Source organism: Pteropus medius, unplaced genomic scaffold (genome assembly GCF_902729225.1).
Source record: "Pteropus medius unplaced genomic scaffold, Ma_sr-lr_union100, whole genome shotgun sequence".
Lineage (NCBI taxonomy): Eukaryota > Metazoa > Chordata > Mammalia > Chiroptera > Pteropodidae > Pteropus > Pteropus medius.
In genome coordinates, this window is record NW_024340849.1 from 15,241,312 (window position 1) to 15,260,865 (window position 19,554).

The following is a 19,554-nucleotide window of genomic DNA, read 5'->3' on the forward strand; positions in this document are numbered from 1 at the left end:
ATATTCACTACGTATTTCCCATGTTTTCTGTCCATTTTTCAGCTGCCAATATCACAAGCTTAACTCCCAAAACATTTTTCAGCCTGTTCATGGCCCTTTATAGCTGCAATCTTGAGAAATAGTTGTGTTGATTAATATTAAACCTACTATGAGACATCGGTGCCAGTGTGGATTAGACTAAATAAATAATTATTCTTTATGTGGGATCCACCTTAAAGGAAGAAGTGGGGTGTTAAGGTGATTACATAAGAATATAAGAAAATCAATTCCACCTCTTGTGATTACACTCTCAGTACTGCTCCACCAAGCAACCTGCCTGGGAGAAAGAAACTGCGAGCATGTGTCTCTTCCCTCATTCCTATTACATCATTTCACAGGACCCTTCCTTCTGGCCTCAGCAACAGCCCAAGGTAGAATTCCAAAATAAGTGAATGTTGCTGTTGCTTCTTTACTAAACGGACAGGAACATCTTTCTTCTTATTGGCAGCAACTTTTAGGCACTCAAGACCCACTGCTCATCAAGTTTTGAACTTCTCACTTTCCTCCCCAGCTCTAAAACTTCTCCAGTCAACTCTCTCTCTCTGCTGCTAGAACAAAAATTCATCTTACCTAGCTTATACTTCCTCAAGCCCCAATCCAATATCGATAGTTAATCTGATGAACACATCTCTGTGAATGTATTCACCAGGGTCCCTTTCTCGTCCCTTCTTGTGGGATCTATTTGGCATGGCGATCCAAATTTCTTCTGATTCTGCTTACAATTCAGTAACAGAACACGTGGGTGGGCAGGGCTCTTCTAACTTCTGCAAATTTTACTCAGAAGCAAAGGACTTTTGTCTGTAGGAATCTTTGGCAGGATCTAAAAGACGATGGGCAAGATTTAAGAAATAACTTTTTACCTTAAATGAAAAGTTATCAATCAGTTCCCAACACATGTATTCAAGGAATCCCAAATAAAATTGGTGTAGAAAGTCGTTTGTGAAGAATGGGGCTTCTATAAACAAAAAGTCTAAAACTATCTTTTGAGTAGTAATTAATCCACAGGTAATGTCTGGCAAACGAAGCAACAAAGACAAAGGACTTATGCCTTCTTGTTTAAAATGTCTCATACAGCACGTTTTATCTGACCAGATATCAAACGGGTTTCAAAGATAAGAATTACCTGATAATAGAGCTGCAAGAAGTCTGAGAGAGCTTGTAGTTCAGCCTCGTCGTTTTAAGATGGAAGAAATCTGTGTCCAGAGAGAGGAAGTGATAAACCAGTTGTGTAGCAGAACCCAGTTTCCTTTTCAGTCTAATAGCCCCTCCATGACTACTGACTTTGTAGAAACATGGACAGCCTGGTCGGAAGTCAAGCAAATGTCCTTTTGAAAACAAAGTGAGACCAAAATATCAAAGACCTACAGTTGGAAAGGATCCTAGATGGGATGCCTAGATGGGATGTCATATACCTGGACACATTTGAGATGTTCTGAAACGGACTTTCAGGTGCAGGATCTGAGAGTCTGACTCTTTGGGCAGATGGCAAATAATCCTCATTCGAACAATGTTTGAGAAATACTTTAAGAAACAATGATTCCTAAGGTAGTCGTGGAGTGTCTTCATATCTTTAGGAAAACAACTGTGTATGTGAAGAAACCTCCATTTTCTTAAATTAAAAAAATGGGTAAGTTTTTAAGTTGTTTATTCATTCGACAAGCTGTATTGAATCTCTTCTATACCCAAGCATTATGCAAGCTGCTGCATGTTCACTGGTGAATAAATGAGTCAAGATCCTGCCCTCCTGGAGTATAGTAAAACATAAATCGATCGTGTATTGAAACATTTCTTGATCATTTCTTCAGTTCTATTTTAAATTCATTCTTTAGCTAAAGATTTCCACTGCCATTCTATTACTCACTAGAGGCAAAGTAAAGTGGCCCTAGAGTCTACAGAACATAAAACGCATGAAAAATCTGGGGAAGAGATTTGTTCTAAGGACGAGTAAGATACACTGCTTTACCGCTCCATACTGAAACCAATCCAATGAAACTGAGATTTCTGGGACTGTGTAAGTAGAACTAGCATATAATTTATCACTCTAAACCAAAATACTTTTGTGAGCAAAAGGAAGTAGTATCATTCCCATGCAAGTGAGGACATGTGGTCACTTATCTATGAGGAACCCATGCGAGTTAGGAGATTCACTAGCACTAACCACGACCACTGGATAAGCCAATTAATTTAAAAATCAATTTCATATCTCTAGTGAACACATATTTCAATCAAAAAAAATACAGATTTCACTTGAGATTTAAAAAAATCTGTTGTGGCACTGTGGTACTAAGATATATATTTAAATTTCGCACTGGAGTTTCGTAACCATTGAGCATGTAAAATTTCACACTGTCTATCATTAAGTCACCAACAAAATAATATCAAAGTCCCACCCTATCATTGAATTGATTAACAGTTGCAAGAGCCAAAGTAAGAATGAACAAGTACATTACCATATACTTAAATTTTGAACTTTCTCTATTATTCCAAAGAACACTTTCTGTGCTTTCATTCCACCACATGCCAACAGCTAGAGTGTACATGGATTATTACAATGTGCAAAGAAATACAGGTAACTCTCATTGGTATACTAAATATGCTCTTTGATATGTGCAGAATTTTAAGCTAAAAGAATTTAGAACTCCATTAATTGAGAGTGGTTGACAGTCCTTTAACAACTGGTCATTTTTTTAGCCAAAAGAATGTGAAGCCTGGTAACATGTCAACTGTTATAAAATGAACCACGCTGTAGTATAAAGATTACAAAAATTAATTTATTGATCAGGTTACCCACTTCAAACACTTCAGTGACTGAAATTTCACCAAGATATGATACTAATCAAAATACCATTACATTTCTGCTTTGTCTTTCAGTGTGATGATAACCAATTTGACAGCTCTAGGTCTCTCCTCTCTAGAAAAGTTTTTAGGCCTGAACATTATTAGAGTTCATCATGTTGTGCTGAGTGATTGAAATGAAAACCAAACAGATCAGATTTCAAAGACTTCAGTACAATATTTAGATTTTGTGTTTCCTATTAATTTAAAATCGATAACATAATCTTTCATAATGCACAGAAGCTGTAAAAGAAGTTTTGAAGTGTCAGGTCAAAATCGAACCAATGCAATGACTACCCAAAAATAAAAAAACAAAAAAACATGATCGACATGGGAAAGTGAAAAAACTATCTGCAATATTTATTCAAAAATCCACCAATCTTGCCCCTCCCAACAAAAAAAAACTTTAATAAATTAAGGGGTTATTTTCCCTCCACATCAGGAGAAGGCTGTAGGAGGGCAGATCGAATATAGGTGAGAGGTAAGAAAACAAAAGTTTCATCCCTCACTGAAGAATGTCACTGGGCACACTAATGAGCACTACCCTACATCTGGGTGGCTTCTGACTCAGCCACATCTTGTCATTAATATTATGGACATTTCTTGGGAAGGGGTGCCTCTTCCAGTGCATACCTCACTGATCATATCTAATCCTCCTAACACCTTCCTGAATTAAGTATCATTACTCATTTTTCTGATGAAATACCAAAGCATTTAGTGACACTTTATGAGTACCAAAATAAGTTTGTGACTCCCCATTCATTCATTCAAAAAATGGTTATCAAATACTTATTATATTCACAGTGTCAAATTAGATGCTGAGAAAAAAAGGTGGGGGGGATGGAGGAAGGGAAAGTTTTTAGAAACTTAATCTCATGAATAAAAAAAATCAAAAATCAGCTAGAGACTCTGGTGACATGCCTCGTGATACATCAAGGCAGCACGGTTGTTTACTAGCAGCAAAAAAAGAATAATGCTAATGCCTGGAGCAGACTCGACTACTAGAGAGAGGATATTAGAATTTAGACTCAAGTTACATCTCAGGCTTAGAAATTCCTGGGCAGAAGTCAAGACTTTGCAGCCCGAATCTCTGTGTGGGGCTAGGCAAATGATCTGCATGAAAGAATCTAAAGAAAAACATCACGAATTCCCAACAGGTACGATTCAATTGGAGAATGATCAGGAGTTTGAGCATTCACTGCCATCTATGTCATGATCTGCCTACGGATAGCAGGACTCTAACACCTGGGTAGATAAGATTCCAGACTTTAGGGATAAGAACCAAAAAAAAAAGACTTCAAGCCCTATTCAGGGTCCAGGGGAAACAAGCTGATTACTAAAATAAGACCTCAGAGGGGAGACTCAGAATGAGTCATAAAGAGGAACTTAAGACTTATAAACTCCAGCTTCAAAATTTGGTTATCAGATCTGGGGCACCATTGACCACAATGAAAATACTAGTCATTTATGCTCTTTGTCAATGTTTTAGCTCAAGCTCTTCAAAGTCATGATAGAATTGTACTTCCTGTCCTCCTTCTGCTCAGTCTCCTTGAATGCTGATTTATTCTGACCAGAGTTGTAGGTAGAAGAGAGGTGTGTCACTTTGAGACTGGAGTATTTAATGCTAATACAATTCATAAGTCATGGTCAATGGCAATGTCCTACAAAGAGGCCAGGTTCCATTAGCCTGAGTCCTAGAATGAAGACAATGATAAATGGAATAGAGCCCATAGGTGGCTAGTAATAGGCAAGTATTATAACCAAGAAATAAACCTCTGTTGTTACAAGCTATTGCAATGCCCATGCTATTTGTCACTGCAGCAAAACCTAGTCCATGCATCTAATACAGGGCTCCAAGTGCTCAGCAGTGGGAAATTATACCTCATCTCAAGGCCACAACATTAGATATCAGGGCTCAGTAGAAGATGTTAGACCCCAGTGCTGTAATGTTAAAAATTGGGGCTTTAACTATCTGGTGTGCTTCAGTCATGCTGTATCTAGAATTTAGGAAGAATGGAAGTGCTTGAGTGATGTGCCTGAATAGACTCAATTAAGAGGAACATGGTGAAACTGAAAATAAACATGCAGAGAGTGATGTCATTCAAAATATGCATAAAGCAAAGGCAGCGACTGATGTAGAATCAAGCCTGTCACTGAAGGTTTCTTAGAGGTGTGAATATTGAGCCAGATCTTAAAGGCTACTGGAAGTGAAGGTAGGCATCATAAGTGAAGAGAGCCTGTGAGAGAGAAGTAGAGCAGAGGAAAATAATATGTGTTATGAGAGAGATGCTGGAGAATTGACTGGTTGTGGAGAACAACAACAAACTTGAGACTCCCTACTAACTGTCAGGCCCTGTATTAAAGATTCTCATAAACCTCTCCTTCTGGTAACCACAGGTGCCTTGCTGTTAGCCTCCCCAGTCTGCTCTCCTCCAAGGATTTAGTGATCCTTAAATGCCAATCACATGAAGCCACACCTCACTCAGTACTCTAAAAGATTCCTAATACATGTAGGAATAAATCTCAAATCTTTGACAAAGGCAAAAAGGCCCTGTAAAATCTAGCCCCCATCTACCTCTAAACCTTAGCTTGCACTACCATTCCTCTCATTCACCACCCTTCAAACACATTCTTTTTCTTCATGAACTTGATGAAAACCTGTGTCAAGGTCTTTGTCCACCTGTGTTATTCTCCTTGGAAAGTCATCTCTCACCCCAACCCCTTCCCCAGCCTGTTTTTACCCATCTGTGGCAGGCAAAATGATGACCCACTAAAGCTGTCCACATCCTAACCCCATGGATAAGTTAGGTTATATGGCAAAGGGGAATTAATGCACGGGTGAAACTAAGATGGCTAATTAGCTGATCTTAAAATCCAAAGATTATTCTGGATAATCCAAGTGGACCCAATGTAATCACGGGGTCCTTAAAAGTGGAAAAGGGAGACAGAAGTGAACAAGTGAAAGAGATGTGACTATGGAAAAAATGGTCAGAGAGAGATGCAATTATGCTGGTTTTGAACAAGACTCTAGAAGCTGGACAAAGCCAAAAACAACAACCATAACAATAACAATGAAACAAACAAACAAACAAACAAAAAACAGGGTATTCACTCCTAGAGCCCCCAGAAGGAACCTAGCCCTGACAACAATACCTTGGTTTTATCCCAGTGAGACCCAAGTTGGACTTCTGACCTTCAGAACTGTAAGATAATGAGTTTGTATTGTTTCAAGCCACAAAGTTTTATAGCAGCCATAGAAAACTAATACATCATCCTCAGTTTAAATCTCACTCTCTGATTTTAACTTGGTTCCCAGCACTGTGTTCTTTCTTAGTACTTATTATAGTTGGTAATTATATATTCATTTTCGTGAATATTTGTTTAATATCTATTATCCCTTTTGGACTCAAATTTCTACAAGGATGGGCACTATACAGTTTTTATCATAACTGCATCCCCAGCACCTGACATGCTGCTTTGCACATGGCAGACCTTCAATTAATATTTACAGAATAAACACAGAGAAGAATTCCAAATGTCTGCAATGCATCTTACAGAAAAAAAAAAAATGAAGTTCAAAGAGGTTCAATAATTTACCTAAGGCACATAGCAACTAAGCTGCAGATTTGGAACTTGAACACCAGTGATCTGATCTTGAGACTCAGGTCGCCCCTACATAGGTCTGTGGCTGGGTCATTCATGATCCATTTCTTAGCAGACCCCCTGGGGGTAACTCTTATTGACAGTTATTCTCTCTCAGTGAATAACTTCTTCAATAGCTCATGCCTTTAAAGCAACTAAGTTCTGCAGCTCACACTCAACAGCTTCCAGAACTGACTGAGCCCTACTGACTACAGTATCCAAAACTGTACCAAAATTTATCAAAGCAAAACCCTCATGCTTATTAATAAAATAAAAAAGGATCAGATTGCAGGATAACAAAGAATCTTAGTATTCTTTCATTTTTAGCTTTAAGTAAAAGGACAAATGTCAAAGATTCTTCATGATTTATATTTTTAAATTAAGAGTACTGAGTAAGAGTCAATTAACTAGACAACAATTAAGTAATGACCCTGTATTGCCAGCTTTGCCATGACATTTCATGACTGTGCACCTATGCACACTGACTCATTTATTCACTCATTTTTTGCATTCATGCATTCAACAAGTCTTCACTGACCTTTATTCTGTGCCAGGCCTTTATTAAGCACTTCATAAGCATTTATCATTTCATCTCCACAACTCCATTTACAATTAAGCAATATCAGTGACTCCATTTCACTCATAAGGAAACTGAGATTCTGAAGAGTAAGTAACTTGTTCAAGGTCACACAACCAGTAAGTAACTGAGCCCAAGTTTTCCTCCTGGAAAACTTCTACTCTTCCTTCAAATCCCAGCTGGACTGCCATACCCCTTAGGTGCAAACTCTCCACCTGGCCTCAGGCAGAGCCTCCTCTGCCTGTCTGCTTGCTCCATCACCCTCAGTCTTGCCTCTAAATGGCTCTCATATCAGTGATTTGTGATTATCTATTTGCATCTCTCATTCTTTCCAGAATTTGAACTCCTCAAGGAAAGGAATGGTAGATATTTATTTATTTATTTTACCATTATCTCTTAGCCAAAAAAAAAAACCAAAAAACAGTAAACCAAAGATGAAGAGAATATGTAAACATCTGACATCCACAAGGCCAGGAAATGTAATGGAAGTTTTCTTTTTCTCTCTACCATTTTTGATAATAATGATTTGGTCTTAAATAATGTGTAAAAATTAATACAATTAAAATTAGAGAGAAAGTGTCCCTTACCAGGCGCAGAGTTGAGTGATCTCAGGTCATGCTTTCTCTTCTGTCTGGCACTGTGCAGGCAGTACATCACCCAAAGCCCAAGGCACCCTTAGGGCCAAGCCCAGAGAATCTGGGACCTCCCTGTCTTGCTGACCAGGATGCATTATATCTCAGCGGGCAGAGCTGTACACTTTCTCCAGGTAAGTGCATTTGCCATAAAATCCAAGTCAGCCTCACAAAAAGAGCTTGCTCCAGGGATTAAGGGAGGAGCTGTGGAGAGAAGAAAATCCAGAGCATTAGAATTACCAGAAGTTTGGGTGTTTGGTCTGTAGGTCCTAGAAATAAGACAGTATCTTTGTGGCCTTAGATCCAATTTAGTAGCCACAAAGCCACACCCTATCCTAAGATATCATCTTATCCCTTAGAGACAGGCATCTTTCCATAATAGAAGCCCTCCAGCACCATTCAAAAGTAGAAAGAAAAGGCATCTGTATCCCAAACCTAGGAAAAGTCATTTATTTGTATTTACTTAAATACTTAGAGTACTGAGTGCCAGGAAAAATGTTCTAAGCACTTTACAAACATCTGCTCATCTAATTCACAGAACAATCCTAGGAGATATTGTCTCAGTTTTATAGACAAAGCACCATTTTTGAGGCACACATAAGGTAAGCAGCTGGTTGAGGTTACATAGCTCAGAAGTGGTAAAGCGAAAATATATACCCAGGAAAATTTCTTTGGTGTGCATATACCTAGGAGCAGAATTGCTGAGGTATAGATTTGTAGGTCTTTCATTTGACAAAGTAGTGCCAGATTCTCTCGAGAATCACTGCCACTCCTGCCAGCACATGCAAAGCTTTATACTTTTTGCCAATGTATTAGTCCTTCAGTTCCAGCTGTGCAGTACCTCGAGAACCACCTTGGGAACCTTTAAATAAAATCAGTACTCAAGCCCCACCCAGAACATATGAACCTGAATCTCTTAGGATAGGGCTTGGGTGTTGAGTTTTTAAAAATCTCTCCAGGTGATTTTCATGCATAGCCAGGGCAGAGAATCTCTGTTATAAAGGGTTAACTTATTGTTTTAATTTGCCTTTTTCTCTGATTCTCATGATTTCCAATATCTCTTCAAATACTTGTTAACTTTGGAGTTTCTTCTTTAGTAAAGTGTCTGTTCTCCAGCACATTTACATGATTTAAAGTAGATTAAAATGATGGTCAAGTAGAGGCTTGAAGGGGAAAAAAAGCACGCAGACTAAGATACATAATAAAGATACACAACAGCACCAGGAAGGAGTGCTCTCACTCCCAACAGCCTCAGTGATAGTGAGATTGGGAAATCTATTTTACTGTGTGAGGCTTTGGTCTTTACAAATTCCAACTGGAAGACATCAACTCCTTACCCAAGTACTGCTTCCTGAATTACTCAGCACCAACAGAATTAGGGTTGGGGGTCAAAGCAAGCAAGGACCCAGGCAGAGGAGCGTCTCCATACCTCTTAACCTTCAGAGGCAACCACCATTCTAATTTGTATAGTAATTATTTTCTTGTTTTCCTTTGTAGTTTTATATATGCATAGGCAAGTCTAAACAACTTTTATCACTCCAACTTTTTCTCTCCACGAATTTAAAAATTTTATATTCTAAAATTTGTAATTTCTCAAAATCTAAGCTTATTCAAACCCTTACCCTTCTACAAAACAAGGCAAGAATATTTGAACCACTCAACTCCATTTCCCCCCCCACCCCGACAAACAATATGCACTATTGTTTTCTAGTATTTTAATCCTATCTTGTTGGGGTGTGTCTTAATCCCACAGTATATTATGGTCATTGTTTTATACAATTAATGTTGACTTACATTTGTCTATTAACCAGGCCCCACAGCTCTTTGGGTAAATACTCCTTATCTTCCCATATAGGGACAAGACTTGCTCAATCAGGCCATGCTGAGACTTGACCTTAGTTTTTTACCCAAAAGCAATAAGAGGTGGTGGGAGCTGATCTTGAGGAGGGAAAGTATCACCTTGCAAGGCTATTATCTCAGGAAGGCCTTGCGTAGGGTTCAGGAAATGGAACACTGCTTTCTCTAACAAGCCAGCCAAGGAGATTCAGGGAAATCTGAGGTTTGAGGTTTTTAAGTAGCATATATGCAGATAAACGCATACTAAGTCTAAGAGTTCCACTCCTTGCCTATTAGGTTCTTGACTTTCAACAAGAGATTTTTTTCTTGTTGTGAATTCAGCCTCTGTGCCTCAGGCTCCTCATCTGTAAAAAGGGATAATGATAGTGCCTACTTCACAGCATGAGTATTATACAATGAACACAGGTAAAGCACTTAAAACATAGTACATGAAATTATACTGTTATATACAACACAGTATCAAGGAAGCCACTCTGATTCCTTATTATAGGAAGAAAATCACCTCTAATTTGCCATAAACTGTAATTGGTCCAAAGAACCTTCTACTCCAATAGATCTGTAGTAGTAAATTGCTTTTCCTTGAGATAGTATAAGCACACTTCACATTCCCACTAGGAATTCATCATCTTCCTTCCTGCCTTGCTTCAGCCAATCACCAAGCTATTGAAAAAAAAGGCAGGTTGGTTTGACTACTCACACAGCCTGCTCCTTGCCTGTTCTTGCTCTCACTATGGTCTCCACCAACCTCAAAAGTCCCCTCAATATGAGCCCTTCGGGTTTCCAGACCACAGAGTTCCAGGACTTCCCTTTTGCAACATGTTGAATTTAAGATCTCTGTTCGCTGTCCAAGCAGAGAGACTGAGTAGGCAGTGGGATAAATTAGTTTGGAGTGCAGGAGAGGCCAATGTAGAGATACAAATTTGGGACTCAGGGGCCAAAATATAGAATTTTTAAGGAGTAAAACCAGCAAAGAACAGCAAAGAAATGACTGTAGATGGAAAAGAAAAACAAGGACTCAACCCTGGGCACTCCAATAGGAAGAGGTCAGGGAGAAGGGCTCAAGAAGAAGGCTGAGAAGGATAACCGGTGAGGCAGGTGGAAACCAAAATGGAGGATCACTCGGGAAGCCACGTGAAGAAACCTATCAATGAGAGGGGTGTGATAAACCATTATTCCTAGTAACACTCAGCATAAAGTTGGAAAAGGAGGTAGGTAGACTCAGTTGCCTTTCAGGACACTGCCCCTGAAATCTCTCCCCCTTATTCTAAATGAAGTAGATTATCCTGGAAGAATACCACACAAACACACAAAAAAATGTACTATTACCATAAGCACTGATTCACTTCTAAAAATTAATTTTAATCATTCTACAAAATCTGTAGATAGGTCCTATGACGGAAATGTTCTGATAAAAAAAGAACCCTAAGGTCTCTGAACTAGTAGAAGCCAGCAGAACACTAGGTGCTGAAGAAGGAAGAAAGAATAGGAAGAAAATCAAAAGTAATTTTACATGCTTCACAAGGTTAGAAAAAAAATGTTAAGTGAAATAATATTTGTTAAAACTGTCTAGCATAATTCCTGCTCAGGAAATTATACTGCCTAGGTTCAACTTTGTACTCAGAAGTACCTGACCATTGGCTTACTACCGCGATCTAATTCAACACTTCTCTCATTTGCTGTTAACACAAGGTCAATGTCACTATTTGAAGTTAGGAAGCCTGCGGATGTCCAGAAACCTAAAGCGCCTGGAATAAAATGAAGAAAAAGTTTTCTGTCCCTCCTCTTCTAACCCACAGGCTCTTTGCTTAGCACTGTTGAAACTAATTCTCATATAAAGCCGATAGCTATCTTAAAAGGGAGACTAGAGAAGAAATATATTTTAGGAAGAAGCAGCATAGTTGACCTTTTGTGGAAGGGAGTGAACTGCAGGTGCCAGGAAGAGGATGAGGTGATGGGATAGATTAACAGCCCCGGAGTGGATTTTAAAAAAATAACAACAATATAAAGTCAAGTTTCAACAGTGCCTAGACTGAGAGGGAAACAAGGATCAGAGAAAAGAACATCCTATGGTAACAGCTGTGCATAGGAGGGGATGCCAGCCTCAGGAGCCCTTCACAGACCCAAGGGAAAAGGGGAGGGCCATATGATCCACCATCTGCTTCTCTGAAGACTGGATTAGCTCCCCGCCCCTGATGAACAGGTGTGAGAAAGACAGTAATGAAAGGTATAGGCGAAACAACCTGAGTACTGGTCCACTGAGCCCCTCCGCATGTCTGGGAGGCCCTAGAACAGATGCAGGGATCCTGCAGGTCTGGGTGTCTTATAACAGTATTAACATAAGGAGCAGAATCACACCTCCTTCATATCTGTGAGTAGTAGAAACCGTTTTTACACTGTAAGTACACAGAACTGTATTTTGAACTTATAGCTTGCTCTCTGGAAACCAGGGAACCATGTGCAATGAAACGTGAAAATGTTCTCAGAAAAAAATAATAATAAAGGTAATTCCTCTTTAGCTTGCTTTATCCCTGTGTGTTTTCAGTCCATTCTCTTATCTTCTATCATCTGTGTATTCAGAGTAAACAATATAACTTTGCCTTTGCAAATAGACTAGGTATTCAAAGTGATTCTTAAAGTGCAAATGCACTATAACCTATGTATCCAAATGAGTGTTATCCTTCTCAAAGTGATAGTATTGACAGTTCTCAAACATATCAAGTGAACATATTGAATGTATTTTTTTAATATATGAAAAGGTAAATTACTTACAGATCTTATTTATCAACTGTGGTTTAAGATCCTAAAAACCTAATACAGTGGCAATTCCAAGAACACAGCCTTTTATCCTCCCCTTCTACCTCACAGTGACCCTCGTTTTTCAGGTAAGAGGCTCACCAGCAGGGTCCCAAAGGCTCAAGTTTGAACCATATCACGGATGATATCATCCATGGGGCCTCAGTTTCCTCATCTGCGAAGTAACAGAGTAGGCCCAGAAAAAAGTCATGATCTCTCTAAACCTCATAATTCTAAAATTCTAAGTATTTTTGGTCTTTTTGTTTGCTTACTTATTCATTTGCCTGCTTGTGAAAAAGAAAAAAAAAAATACCTTTCCTTTAAGAGGAATCTACCTCTGACAACTTTCAAATCAAGAATGTGATAAAATCCTGGACCTCTGGAAGGGTATAAGGAGATGTATGCTGGGTGGCCACCTGATTCATGGATATCTTTCCAAAATGCTATACAGGCACTTGGAGCCTGCACTCCCCACCCACCCACCCACCCACCCCAGTGAGTAGAGAACACTGGATGGTCCATAGAGTAAATGGCCACTTTTGCAAGACAAGGAAGAAAAAGAGCTAGAATCTGTTAGTTCAACACTTGGATTTTATGGCAGCTGCATAGAAAAAGGAAAATGGCTAACTCCATCTAATACCCACGAGACAAGATTGGAAAGTAATTGGAACTGAGTAACTACCCTTGCAGTTCTAAGTGAAAATAAGCCCATATATTATATCTTTTTTTAAAAGAAATAACCTGGAGGAATATTTAAATTTCCATCACATCAATGAATATATATTTATTGCATCTCACTCAAGATGCATTATACGTTTTGAGACACACAGAAAAGTGCCAACACCTTCTCTGCCCTTTGTCCCACTTGGGGGAGAAAGGTATGAGCATATAAAAAGGTAAACCCTAACAGATTTAAGTAAATCTTGAGACAAATCAGAAAAGCTGATACAAGGTGAATGTGTGAATGGTTAATTTTATAACTAGCACTTTTTCCTAAATTTGAGAGAGGGAAAAAGAACTTCAGATGACAGTGACTTTTATAGGAGTGGCAGAATTTGAGATGGAACCTGATAGAAGAAAGAGCATGAATTAAGGTAACACTGTGACTAAAAGCTATATATACAGAAGGGTATCTTGAAGAATGTGATGGATGATGCTTCATAACTTCCTTAGGATCCACTTACCATATCCAGAAATAACTGGCTTCTTTTATTGTTTAATGCACCCTAGGTAAACCCTCAGGACATTCTGGCTCCACCACTTACTATGTGACCTTGAGCAAGTCATTTAACCCCTCTGTGCCTTAGTTTCCCAATATGTAAAATGAAGATGATAATAGTAATAACCAACTTAAAAGACTATTTGTAGAAAAAGAATGAGTTAAAATATGTGTAATACATGTTCATTGCCTGGTAGGTGTGATATTACTGTTAGCTACTGTCATGGTGTTACTAGTAATGACGACAATGATGATGATAATGATGATATAAGGAAAGCATTTTTCCAGTGCCTGATACTCCTCAGAGGTTCACTCTCCTTTTGACATATACAGGAGAACCTGACTAGTATCCTATTAATTTTCTATTTCACTGTTTTCTCGTTAAAAGCTATGCATGTCTCCATGTTTGTAAATCACTACCTTGTCATTTGGCTTGCTTTTCATAATAAATCTACAAAATCAACACCAAACAATATTGATCTACTAATGTTTCATTATTTTTTCATAAGAATCAGTTGCTTAAAAATTTAAGAATGAGCAAGTTCCGCACCCACACCCTGACCCCACCCCAACCCAACACTGAGCCCCTTAGGGCCCTGGGAAAGGTGATTTAATCCACATCTCTAAACCCAACAGCTCATTCCCAGAGAGAAAGTACAAACCATGATCCCAAGATCACTGAGTTGTTCTGCTCAGGAACAGAGAGAGTGTGCTGTAGTAACACTTCCCTTCACTCTTTCTAATCCAGTGAATCAACATGGTAACTTGGTCATATGCATATTCTTTAAGACAAAAATAACTATTTGCTCACAGAAAGCGACAATTATTGTTTTATCATTGGCCATCATATTATCTAGTCAAGAATTGAATCCATTGTCCATTATAGTTGATTTTTTAACTTTAGTGCATTTTGATTTCTTGTTAAATTTTTAATATTACCTTTGTATCCAAAATATTCTCTAGATATATTTAAATGAAACATTGGCCAGATATTTTCTCCAAGTAATCTTTAAACAGGAAATCTAAATATTTTGTAATACTTCAGTGTCAGTTCAGCTCCATGAGAGGAGAGACCTTGCAGTCAAAAAGTCTTTTAACCCAGGTAAGCAGACCATTCATTTGCAGAACGGCCCTCTAAGACTAGCATGTCCCTTTATGGTGTAGATGATTACACAGGGCTAAGGAATGTTTCACATGTCAAGATTAAAAGTAACTCTACACATCTACCCAAGAAAGGAGTTAAGAAAAAGCAGTTCTGAAGGTTTTGTATGTGGATGTGTTTGCATGAGAAATGTTGGATCACATTATAACTTTTATAAGTTTTTTTCAGTCTAAATATAACAATATTTAATTTTTTGTATTGTTACTTTTAATTTTTACTTTATTTTTATTTAATTTTTGTTTTATTTTTTATTAGTTTCAATTATACAGTACATTGGTTAGACATTTTATTTTATTTTTTATTAGTTTCAAGTATACAGTACATTGGTTAGACAATCTCCCTGATTACTTTATCTTCCCTCTGGCTCTACACATAGCCATTACCTTACTGCTGTCTGCACTCCCTATGCCATGCTCCCTAACCCTGTGACCTTATATCAACTACTAATTTGTACTTCTTTAACCTTTCACCGCTTTCTCCCAGCCTCCCCACTTCACTCCCCTCTGGCTGTCACCCGATTGTCTTCTATATTTGTGGGAATATTTAAGAGTACTCAGTGTATGAAAACTTCCATTTTTTTCTATTTAGCTAGCATGTGTTACTAATATAGTTATCATTGATTGAATATTTATTACATGCCCTGCACTATACTAAGTTTCTTACGTACAATATTTCATTTGCTTTTCATAACAGTGCATTAAAGAGGTTTTATTGCCAAATTGTGACAGGTAAGGAACTGGAATACAGAAAGCTTGAGTAACTTCTGCACAAGATGAATGAGTGGTAAACTCTGGATTCACACCAGACATGTAATACTGCAAAGCCTATACTTGTTAACATTACACAATTTTATTCAGTTAGATAATCAATAATTTTACTTTTTAATTTTTATTTTTCAATTAGAGTTGACATTCAATATTATTTTATATTAGTTTCAGGTGTACAGCATAATGATTAGACATATAATTTACAAAGTGATCTCCCTGATTAGTCTAGTACCCACCTGACATTATACATGGTTATTATAATATTATTGACTATATTCCCTATGCTGTACTTCACATCCCTAAGACTATTTTGTAACTACCAATTTCCACTTCTTAATCCCTTCACCTTCTTCACCCAGCCTCCTAAACCCCACTCCCATTTGGCAATCATCAGTTTGTTCTCTGTATCTATGAATCTGTTTTCATTTTGTTTGTTCATTTATTTTGTTCCTTAAATTTCATATACAAGTGAAATCATATGGTATTAGTCCTTCTCTATCTGACTTATTTCACTCAGCATAATACCCACTAGGTCCACCCATGTCATTGCATATGGTAAGATTTCATTTTTTTTATGGCTGAGTAATGTTTCATTGTATGTATGTACCACAACTTCTTCATCCAATTGTCTACTGATGGGCACTTAAGTTGCTTCCATATCTTGGCTACTGTAAATAGTGCTGTAGTGAACACAGGGGTGCATATATCTTTTCGAATTAGTGTTTTGGCTTTCTTTGGATAAATATCCAGGAGTACAACTGCTGGGTCATAAGGTAGTTCTATTTTTAGCTTTCTGAGGAACCTCCAAACTGTTTTCCATAGTGACTGAACCAAAGTGCAATCCCACCAACAGCACACAAGGGTTCCCTTTTCTCCACATCCTCTCCAACTCTTGTTTTTTACTTATTGATAGCCATTCTGACAGGTATGAGGTGATATTTTATTGTGGTTTTAATCTGCCTTTCTCCAATGATTAGTGATACTGAACATCAATATTTTTATTTTAACCATTAATAAAATATTAATGTTTCTAAATAACATTTATTTAGAAATTTATTTAATGCTTAAGGTCTTTAAAATATTTCTAATAGTATAAGATAAAGACATAAGTTCTTTATTATTTTAACATTTAATGTACTATATCATTAGGTCTGTGTCAACATTAAACAATCTGCAGTTAACATTTGTAACCACTTCAAAAACATTTTTGTCACTACCTCTCCACTAAACGTTTCTATAAAAAATAACTGTACTAAGAGTTTCATTCTACATTTGTTCTACTAATGAATTGTTGCTTAAGTAGAAAAACAAAGAAACACAGCAAGAGAGGAGAACGCAAATATTGAAAACAAAAATAGCAAACTATATTATGTATGTATAAGATTTAATTATTTCTCCAAAAACTTACTGGCAGTCTTTTCAGTTGTCTTATACACATGAAAATTTCTCTGTAGTTCTTGTCCACACTCAGGTCCTGAATACGTTGAAAGTAATTCCAAAATTTGTCATTTTACACTAGAATGTTTAGGTTTGGATGTGCAGAGGGCTGTGTTTAATTGGATGTCATCTGTTACAAAGCATCTAAGCCGATATGAATTAAGTGGACTAGAAATCATTCCATATGCTGGATACAGCCCTTCAAAATAGATCTGCTAGTTTTATCTACTTCCTTCCAGCTATAGCTATTTGAGGACACAATTTTCTTCTCCACTACCTATAAAGATTTAAAATGTCTTCATTTTAAGATATGCAACCACCCTAGTTACAAATAAGATCACTTTCTTGAAGACTTCAACATGTGAATTGAGAGGGTGGAGCACAACTCAACTGATAATATCCTTCTCCTAACGTCTTAGCTGACCTTCAATTTTAATATTCTTTTACACTGCTATCTGTCTTTGGGAAGAAGTCATGATGAGAATTATTACCTCATTTTACCATTTATAAATTGTAGGTAGGTACTTAATGAAGGTCTATAAACTTGTCATTAACCAACTATTCATGAAAAAGAAGCAGAATTGTTTCAGCCCTCATTAAAAAGTGTTACTCTGTCCCATTTCAATGCACGGCCAAGATCTGATATGAATCTAGAAATGAAAATAATCTGGAAAACAGTGTCATCTCTTTCCTGATAAGTCGTAACATGTAACTATCTAAAAAAAATTACATATAATTATATGTAATATGCAGAAAAGCAGCAGCAATGTTTAAGAGTGCTCTGTGTTATCCTAGAGAACAGAATAGTGGAGAAGACCAACAACTTTGGAGTCACACAGGACTTAGTTTGATTTATAGTTCTGCCATCAAAGGGTACGCACATTTCTCATTTTTTATAGATTTCACCAAATTGATCTCTATAGAGTTTGTATCAATGACACTATCAATCTTTCCATATTTTGCAAATCTGATAGGTAAAAAAATCATATCTCATTGTAATTTTAATTTGTGTCTTTTTAAGAGAAACTGGCAATAGCAATATCAGAGGAATCTTGGCCATTTGTCATTTCTTCCACTGTAAATTATCTGTTTATATACTTTGCCCATATTTCTGTCACTTATTTCTTTTACTATTTATTATTATTAACTTTTTTTTACATGGCTGTGAATTCTTTGTTTTTTCTTTCAGCATACTGAGAACAAAAATTCTGGTGGAAAAATGATGAAATAAAATTCTACTTCTGACACTTTTAATTGTGTTTCTGTTCAAGTTACTTAATCTTTCTTTTCCTATGTTCCCTCATATGCAAATATTGATATTAAGAATACTTACTTCCTAGAATGTTGTGAGGATTGAGAGAAAGACTATAAAGTGCTTGATCAGTACTTGGCACATAGTACTGTTTCAAAATGCAGGATTGTTAGCCTCAACCTGGTTCCTCATCTATAAAATACAATGATAATAACTACATCTTAGATTTATTGTGGAGATTAAATAAGATAAAATAAGGGGCTTAGGACAGTAATAAAACATCTGTTTTCATCATCTTGCCTAAAAGTTGTTATGTAACAAAGAATGTTATAGCTTCTGGCTATATGCTACTATTTGCACCTGCTACTTAAATAATAGTGAGAACTTACATTTCTTGAGCACTTCATATATGCCAGGGATCAGACTAACTGCTTCATGCATATTGTCTCATGTAATTGTCAACACCTATGAGGTAGATACTGGTATCATCTCTGTTTTATAGATGAAGATACTGGGATATACATAAATGTAAAACTTACCCCAGGTCGCATGTTGGTAAGTGGCAGAAAAGAAATTAAAACTAGAGAATCTGACTCCACAGCTCATAACCTTGACCACTGTACTATGCTAATCAATTGGCAGTGATAAAACCTGAAAGAGCTTTGTCTTTGCTTTTAGAATATGAAGTGTCCAATTTTATGTATAATTTAAAAAAGAGGAATAAAACATGTGACATTAGGTTAAGTTTTCTGTGGTGATTAGTAGTCTACCCAACATAGAAAGTTAGATTAATTTTTGACCTCCCATAAAACTTTACATGATTATCAATTATCTTTCCCATGATAACAAGTCTACCAAATGACAAAAAGTAGAAATAGGAAAAAAACAATAATTTTTTAATAAATAACATTTATTTAGAAATAAATTTTAAAAGTAATTCTGAGATTGAAATTAACTATCAAAATAATCTGCCGCTATGTAGGATCTGGGGAATCTTATGTTGTGTTAAAGTGCCACCTGCAGCAAACATTGAAATATCTGCACAAAATGTGTCTGTGGAATATTCCTTTCCATGTTTATTTCAATAGCAATGCCTTGCATTAAGCTCCACTCCATCAGCCATAGTCCATCTTTACTCTGTGGTTATTTCCATTCATTATTAACAGCTTTTGGAATGCAGGGACTATTTTTGAAAGGAAATGAGCCAGTCAGACATATCTGGAGGCTTCACAGATGGCATTTTTTAGAATAGTTTTGTTTTCCTTCTGCTATTGAAAAGTCCTTTTAGACCCCTTTGCAACATGCAATAATGAGCTCACATTAACTGATACATGATGTGTGC

General features: G+C 37.0%; 1 long non-coding RNA gene across 1 annotated transcript in view; it reads right to left on the reverse strand.

Annotated features, from left to right (window-relative positions):
- Positions 1 to 19,554, reverse strand: part of LOC120585100 (uncharacterized) — a 66,345-nt gene continuing 46,791 nt past the window's right edge. Inside the window, exons 2-4 of the long non-coding RNA XR_005648224.1 lie at positions 7,681 to 7,929; positions 1,163 to 1,364; positions 1 to 110 (exon numbers count right to left, since the gene is read on the reverse strand). This is a non-coding gene — a long non-coding RNA (uncharacterized LOC120585100). The remainder of the gene's footprint in view (positions 111 to 1,162; positions 1,365 to 7,680; positions 7,930 to 19,554) is intronic.